The sequence below is a fragment of the Cynocephalus volans genome, chromosome 4 (assembly GCF_027409185.1).
Source record: "Cynocephalus volans isolate mCynVol1 chromosome 4, mCynVol1.pri, whole genome shotgun sequence".
NCBI classification, from domain to species: domain Eukaryota; kingdom Metazoa; phylum Chordata; class Mammalia; order Dermoptera; family Cynocephalidae; genus Cynocephalus; species Cynocephalus volans.
Genome location: NC_084463.1, coordinates 36,850,531 through 36,859,764, shown reverse-complemented (window position 1 = coordinate 36,859,764; position 9,234 = coordinate 36,850,531).

Here is a 9,234-nt window from a genome sequence, read left to right as displayed (position 1 = left end):
AGAGCAGGCCGTAATTACAAACAAATAATTGGGGAAAAGGTCCCTCACCAATCCTGCAGAAACAAAATAAAGGACTCTGAACTAGTCTGTGGGATCAGGGTCAGACTCTTGAGGGTCTCTGAGCTAACATCTGAAGGGCAAGTACAAGCCGGCAAGAAAGAAAGTGGTGGTGCAGGGGGCTCCACAAGCCTGAGCAGCCAGAGGGCACAGAGGACACAAAGTGAACTGAAGGAGGGAGCAGGATGGACCCAATTGACCCAGAGATGTGTCATGTGCTTAAAGGTTAGGTGGATCATGACAATGGATAGACTCTTTGAGAACAAACATAGGTGTGAGCAAAACATCAAAGATGTCATGCTAGAGAAGAAAGCAAAAGGGTGGAGGGCTTAGCAAAAGAAAAGCAGAGCCTGGCTCCAGCCTGAAGTTGGTGCCACCTGCTGAGAGGTTTGAGGCGAGCTGTGCCACCTTCCCATGCTGCATTTCCTCTCAAATGCAATGAGGACAGTGATAATGCCACTCTCACAAGACTGTTCAGACGATTAGATGAGCTAATAGACATTGTATGCTTAATATAGGTCCCAGAGGACAGTGATAATGCCACTCTCACAAGACTGTTCAGACGATTAGATGAGCTAATAGACATTGTATCCTTAATATAGGTCCCAGAATTTAGCAAATACGTTGAATTGAGTATTGAAAAAAGAAATAGCAAAAGGAATGGGAGAAGGACGGTGAGTCAGAATGTTACAGAATGACTGGCATACGCGGATACTCAGTAAATACAAGTCGAATAAACAAGTGCATGAGTGAATGAACAGAATCAGGACAGTTGTCCTGGAAGCTAATAAAGGAGAGAATTTCATATCATAATATGAGATCAAATGTGAGGTACAAATTTTTCTGCATGACCTTTCTCTTTGTCCTCATGACTGGCAGACGCAGAACATTTTTCTATTGTACAAATATTTATCTTGAGACCCAATAAAGCAATATGTTCTCTCAAATGTATGGATGAATTAATCACCAGGCTCACTTGAATTCAGATTTCTTAGTGCCTGGAGGCTAAGGAAAGGTCACCGGTTTTTGTGAGGGTCACAGTGCTTTTCAGGAGGGTGTGGGGAAGTGGGGGAGCTCACTCCTTCTTCCCCCACTGGTTCTAGAATTAAGCTTAAGCTGTCTTGTCTCTTTCACTGGTAGGCTAGGGATAAGGTCTATACCACTGTTCTTTAGGAACACAAATTACCTTACAGTACATTCATGGAGGTAAGCACAGGACTGGTTAATAACTAGGTGTCACCGTATTTACAAATGCTATGTCAAGTGCCTCCCCAATCACTTTCCTCTTTAATAGGGGTACGTAACTTAAAATTGTATTTTTTTTGTGATCTTTCTGCTGGGGTGAATAAAGCACTTCTTTGTTTATGCTGATACAATCACACTCTGATGCACCCCTATTTAATCCTATCTTAACTCCATCCCCAACTCATTTACAGGGTGCATGGTTGCAAATCTTTTACCTCCCCCGCTCCCCACCATCCTTCTTCTCTAACACTCCTCTCCATTTGTGTCCTGACTTCTCTGACATCCTGTTAATTCATTGAAATATGGAATCCACCATCATCTGAACGTTCCTCCCTGCTCTCGTTCTTAACCTGGTTGGCATCATGGCTGTGGGTTCCTGAAACTGTTTCTTCAGGACAGCAGTATTTTCTTCCTTACCCATGAACCCTTTTCACCAAGGCTGTCCTCTCTTTGTGGCCACACCCTTTGCCTCAGCTTTGGGGATTCACAGTCTCCCAGCCCCAAGACCCAAGCTTAGCCCAGTTCACAGTGGGGGAGAAATGAAGTCAGCACAAACCTCAAGAGCAACAGCCACTGACTCAGCATTTTCTTCCCTGCTGGTGGTTTTTAAAAGAACAGCTGTTTGTTTGCATTTTTCCTCCCAGGTTTTTACTGTGGTAAAATACAAAAAGTTTACAATCTTAACTATTTTTAAGTGTACAGTTCAATGATGTTAAATACATTCATAATGTTACACAACCATCTTTTGAATTCCTTGCATCTTTTTAAACTGAAACTCTTTACCCATTAAAGAATAACTTCCATTTCTTTCCTCGGCTCCCCCACCCCAGTCCCTAGCAATCACCACTCCACTTTCTGTCTCCATGAGTTTGACTACTCTGGGTACCCGATATAAGTGAATCACATTATTTGTCTTTTTGTGACTGACTTATTTCGCATAGAATATAATGTCCTCAGGATTCATTCATGTCATAGCATATTGCAGAACATCTTTCATTTTTAAGGCTGAATAAAAGTTCTTTGTATATGTATACCAAATTTTGCTTATCCATTCCTTTATGGCCACTTGGGTTGCTTTCACATTTCAACTGTTGTGAATAATGCTGCCGTGAACACGGGTGTACAAATATCTCTTTGAGACCCTGCTTTCAACTTGTTTGGGTACATACCCAGAAGTGGAATTGCTGGATCATAAGTACTTCTGTTTTTAATTTCTTCAGGAACCTCCATACGGTTTTTCACAGTTGCTGTACATCTTATATTCCCACCAACAGCGCACAAGTTTTCCAATTTCTCCACATCCTCACCAACACTTTTTGATAGCTGCATCCTAATGATTGTGAGGTCATAAACCCTGCAGTTTTATTTATTTATTTTCCCCAGGAGCTATCTGGAATTACGGTTGAGCTAAGGTTGATGGTCCCTGTGGGCACACTGATCAATGGAATAGAATACAGAATCAAGAAATATGAGGTCTTAAGTCTAAAACGGTGTTTCTTAATATGTCCTTATTAGGGATGCAACTCCTGGAAATGCCTCTTTATATTTTGCTCATTTTCCTCCCAAGGCTATTACAATGTTTCTTTTCTTTGACATTCTATGCACATTTTAACAGGAAGTTGAGGAGAAGCACAATGGACACTGTGGGTGGACCTCACAGTAATCTGTCCCCGTGTTTTTTACATTTTCTGTTGTTTGAAGGCATTGTCTTCTCTCCCTGAAATGACATGCCCCCACTTACCTGCCTGCCAGGCTTAGTCTTCCAAAGTCCTTCTCTTTTGTGAAATTTTCTTAGACCATACGTGACTGATTGTGAGCCTTGTGTATAAATGAAGCTATTCTGATTTTTTTAAAGATTATTTTTTAAATTAATATATAAATTCACACACACGCACACACACACACACACACACACACACACACACACAAAAAAAAAAAAAAACCAGGGGGCGGAGAAGATAATAACAACTACAATTACTTGAAGTTGATACGACAAGCAAACAGAAAGGACATTGTTGGGGGGGAGGAGAGGGAGGAGGAAAGGAGGTTTTGGTAAAGGGCAACAATAATCAACCACAATGTACATCGACAAAATAAAATTTAATAAATAAATAAATAAATAAATTTTTAAAAAAACATAGAAAGTGAAAGCAAGTTTAATAAGAAAGGAAAAATTAACTTATAAATTTTTACTTAAATAAAACCTTTGTTTACATAGAAAAAAAGATTATTTTTTAAATCCCCTTTTCTGAATGAAAAATATTCTTTAAATATTTTCTACTGCTTCAACATATTATATGAGGGTACTTCAAAAAGTTTATGGAAAGATTCATATTAACTTTTAATTCTATTTTTACACAAGCTTTTTGAAGTCCCCTCGTATATTGTTTAATGATGATATTTTCACCAATTACTTGAAGTCATTGTCCACAGATGTGCTTCCTCCACTCAACTATACTTCCCTCGAGTCTCTTTTTATTTATTGTGGTTTCTCTTAAGTCTGTCACAGACCCTGGCTTATGGTAGGGGCTCACTAGGTGTTTGCTGAATTGGATTGGGTGTTCACAAGAGGAGACAAGGGCCAGTTGTTTTGAGTGAATACTGAAATATATCACAGTTTTTTGGAGGGCTTCCTCAAACTAAACTCAGCAAAATCAAGCGGAGCCTCTGCGGTGGAGTGGTTGACAGCTTACTAATCTTCCTGAAATACTGTTCAGTCTTTTTCACCCACCTGCCCCAAGACCTAAAATGACTCTTTATTTCCCTTGTCCTCATCAAGTCTGATTAACAGATAGGCAAGTTAGGTTATGGCCAGTGTGATATTTTTAAAATCATTTTGCCATGTGGCTCACGAGGGCAGTGTTCTCAATGGGATAGTAAGAATTTTTTTAAAAAGGAGAACAGTGGTAATAATAGTAATAATGCTAATGTCAATAATCATATTGGCTAGCAGTTGTTCATGCTTAGCTTGTATGACACTATGTATTATATGTATTCATATCACTTAATTATATCAGCTCTATGGAGTAAGAAGCATTATCATTCCCATATTACAGATGAAAAATGAAGGCTTACAGAGTTTAATTTACTTGCCCAAGGTCACACAACTGGTTAGATGTTGTGGTGATTGTAGTTATATGACTTCTTATAATGACTTCTATAGTCAATCAATCAATGTTGTTTTTAACTGTTAACATTTCTTTGGTCAAACAAGTTCCTTAAGAGGCAAATTTAAAATTCTTACTGATCTATGTGACAGTTCTTTCTGGAAAGCTATTGCTCAGACTTGAATTTTTTATCCTTCAGTCTGAACATTCAGATAATGATATACTAAAATCTTTTATGAGATACTCCTCAAGATTGTTATATGCTAAGAGAGAGAATAAGATATATTTTCATAACTTCTGACTTCTATAAAATACTTTCTTCCTCTTTGCAGTATAGAAAAGCTCTAAAATTGCATCTCATAAGGAGGTTAATCTGCAATTATTTAGAAAGTCATCCCACAATATATCATTTTATCATTTTTGTGGAAAGACCCAAACTTTCATGAATATTTTAAAACCCATACTTACTAGGAGAGGGAGGAAAGTAAGTTTAGACAATTGCAAATTCCATTTCAGTCTGTTGTGTTCCAAGTAAATGTTCTATCCTAACATGGCTTACATCCTGTCTTTTTTGAAATGATGGAAGCTACTGCCTCTCCTTGCCTGAGCACCAGTCTTGTTCCCATGTGGGGAAAAAAAGAAAAAAGAGAGAAACAAGGGAAGCAAGGCTGAGTATCTGCCACACTCACCCACATTCTCAGCTGCAGGGGAGAGAGGACCTTTGAGGACGATAGTTGGCATTTAAAGCAAGCGGTTCCCAGAGGCAGCTGCTGAATGGAGCTGAGTATTTTGTTAAATGATTTTCTTCTCTGACCTTTATTACTAATGAATCTTCTTTAAGAAGCATTTAAGAGTAAAAAGAAAGGTTGTTTTTATTCATCTCCTTTCTCTTTGCCCACAGAACTCAAAGAAATGGTGTTATCTGCCAAGAGATCTGCTGTCTTTAATGAAAACTCAGACCAAGGGAATGCTTATTTTGAACTGATATTTTTTAGTCTGTTTAATGCTGAAACGTGAAGCTAGTTAATTTCCTTGATTACTGGTTTTATATATTGAATGACACATCAAAACAGTAAGTCATTATCTGAAAAACAGAAGAAAGGATTTATGATGATCACCATATTTATAAAGTGAACAGTAAAATTTTAAATATACTTGTATAATAGCTTATCAAAACATTGTGGATAATGGTTAATTTTGAACCACTTTTTCATTTATGTTAGTGTATAAACAGGATCTTGACTAAAAGATTGCATTCTCTTTGGAAATAACCCCAATTGGTGTATCATATTTACAAATTGTAGGCAATAAGAAAAATAAACTCTTAGCAGGGTACAGTGATGAACTTTCTTACTTTTATTTAAGCATCAGTGAGATGGCTATACATATTGTTTTCTGAAAATGCAAAAAAAATTATAGAAATTTAATTTCTATAAAACCTCATCAAGATTTATGAAGACATCCTCAGGCAGAACACATATTTTCTTTGGAAAGATTGAATTATATCATATAGTTGTTGAATAGCATGCCTGATTATGCATAACACTGCATATTTAGTTGCTAAATTTTCAAATTGCTATGTTATTTATTTACATATGTTGTCATAAGAATAAGAAAACTCTTGCAAATAGTCTAATGACAGATGCATGTAGACAAAGTGTAAGTATAGATGAGGGTATACAATGTATGCATGTTTTATAAATAAAGCTACTACCTCAAAAGAGATTTTTATAGAAAAGTTTTGGATAGGTTAGAATTGTAAAGGGAACTAGACACCTACTGAGTACTTATATAGCTATAAAGATATGATGTCACTATATGTGTATAAACATATGAGGATACCTCAAAAAGTTTGTGGAAAAATAGAATTAAAAGATAATATGAATATTTCTATGAACTTTTTGAAGTGCCTTTGTGTATAATATATTAACTGAAATGTACTTTATAGTTGCATACTAATCGGAGCTGACTGGGTTTTATGTTTGACAAATTGTTGAATTCCTAAAAACAAATGAGCACTGAAAGAAAGGTAGCATTTAAATTTAATGGGTATCAGCAGAAAACTTGTTTCTGAATCTTCATTTGCATTTGAGCAAAAATAAATTGTTAAATTGAATTACAAATCGTGGTCTTTCCACTTATTTCAAGCTTCCAGTTGATTCTTCAAAGGGGGTGTAAACCCCTTCAGAAAAAAGCTTCTCTCTCCTAAAGGGGATTTTTGAATTATAGGCACTCTATTCAAGTTTTGTCTATATTAAAATGTAAATGCAAAGTAAAATATTATTAAATGGTTAATGAAATAAATCGAAGGTTGCCTTTTGCATGGAACTATTAACTATGACTCCCCAAAGAGGAACATTATAATGGGAACTAAGACCTAGACAATATATGGAAGAGGTTGAAGCTGAGCTATGTGATATAGACGTAGGCAGATACATGGTAGAGAAGTGCTTGTTGAAGGTGACTCAGTGGAAGACAACACAGTAAAGAGAGAAAGAGAAACACTGCAATAGAAGGAGCAAGGGAGGAGGTTCAAAGATTTATGCTCTTTAGAATAAAAATAAAGATTGAAGGGAGCACAGACTCTCCGGGATGCATGCATGTAAAATATTTCTTTTCTCACAGGTATGTATATGCTAATATCTTCAATTTATTAGGCTTTTATTTTATTTTTTAAGGTATGGATAAACTTATTTTGAAGTGAATGCAGTACAGGAAGTGTTGGGATGGGGGAGGGGAATCCTCATTAACATGCTAGAATTTCCAGCATCAGTGTGTTAAGAGTAACAAAAGTTGCTTCCTGTTATGCAAATGAAGGAACTGTTCTATATAATACCAAAGTCCATGTGCTTTGGTAAGAAAACTTCCAAAGAGATGATGATGGAGGATGTGTGCATTTGTGTGGGGAGTAGCTAGGGGTGGGAGAACTGATGAGGCCAGGAGATATGTCATTCATGTCAGGTCATGTCATCATCTCCCTGGGTTGCCTCTTTAGATTTGTTGAAATAGGGGTGATTGCAATCTTTTAAAATTCCTGATAGTGAGACAAAGTTTGATAATGAATTGACGCTCTGCCTTATTACCTCAGATGGAAAAAGTGCATTTTTATTTCAACGTTTAGTCGAAATTTAAGACCTACTAGTGAAGGTGCTATTTTTAGACAAATGAGACATTCAGCTTTTCTTAGTTTCACATGATGACTAACACTTATTTTGTGTAGGATTAACTCTAGCAATGGAGCTCAGCGCGCAATTCTGTTGGCTTAATGGGAGTTTGTGTGTGTGTAGATACCTGCAAGTTCTACTTCTGAGTCTTAGAAAAAGGGTATTAAAGCAACTTTTTATGTAGTGTTTTATCATGTGAAGATATTGGTGTCTATAAGTCAAAATATTCTTAATTTTATAACCCAAAGATAGAGGCAATTTTAATTAGCCTGGTCAAAATATCCTTCTATAAACCTGTTAGGAGTGTACATAAAAATAGAGACTGTTTTCTGTTCAGTTTTTACAGAGTTCTATACATCCTGGAAATAGACTGGATTTCAATTAAGAGAATTTTATGTTTGTAATTTATTTTTATTATGTAGGAATATTAAAATTTTATTCTCACATCAATTTAATTTTTTCTATAGGAATTTGAAATGGGATATTAAAAAATTCAACAATTTTTTGACATACACTAGGTGGAAATCTAGGCTTAGATAAAGTGTCATAAGGCTAGTGTATAGTGTTACTTATGTTTGAGAGCACTAAGAAATGTTATCAATTGTTTACAAATTGGTTTTACTGTGGCTTATTAATTGACGTAGAAAATTTTGTAGAAGTAATACATGTTGAGATTTAAAAGTCTCAACAAGATTTAAAATTTTGTGATATTTTGAGAGCTTACTAAAAATTATATTTTAAACTATTTACTACATACCTATTATAATAATAACAATGGAAAGTAAAGCATCAAAACTTTCAGATGGATTGATAAGTTAATGACCATGAATTGAAACGCAAGTTAGAACTATTTCTAAAGTTTATGACGAAATATATGATTTGGTTCTCACAACGCCTGAATTAGATTCCATGCCTGTTACATACAATGCTTTATAGAAACATAGTTACAACATCAGGCACAGTAAGCTTCTGAAGAGTATTTAAACTGTAAACCAAAGAATAAATCATTGAACATTTTTGTGAAGAAGTGATTAAAAACTAATTCTTAAAGAGGAATTTACATGACAAGGATCTATTATGATAAGTTTCCAAGAATTTGGCTTTTGGGTTTTTTTATTATTATTATTTTTGCCATTTGCAAAAGTTCTTGGTCTTACTGACTCTTCTGAGTATTAGTTTCTGTGGGATACTCAGCTTTTTGAAACTTTTCTCTTTTAAAAATTCTTTTGCTTTTTTTTGGTAGCTGGTTGGTCTGAACCCTTGAACTTGGTGTTATCAGTACCATGCTCTGACCAACGGAGAAACCGACCAGCTTTTTTGAAACTTTTTAAAAAGCTCCCAGGCCTGAAGCATTGTTTAGAATCGGCTCCTGCTAATAATCAAGTTCTCCCTTCAATTCCGCACGTATCTTCCCTTATTTGTTTCTCTCTTACTCCATTGCCCACTCTAAACATTCTTGTCTTTGCTTAGGCTGAAAACACTGCTTCAAATGCTCAGTCTTCTTTTCTCCTATTCCAAAGCCTGTAGAACCGCGAAACTCGTCTTTAAGAAACCTTCTGAGACCGTCATCATGTTGCAACTCTCTCTCTCCCTTAGTCTGCATTGACTCAATAAAGTCACTTAGAGCAGTATGTGTCACACTGCCATTGATCTGCATATAT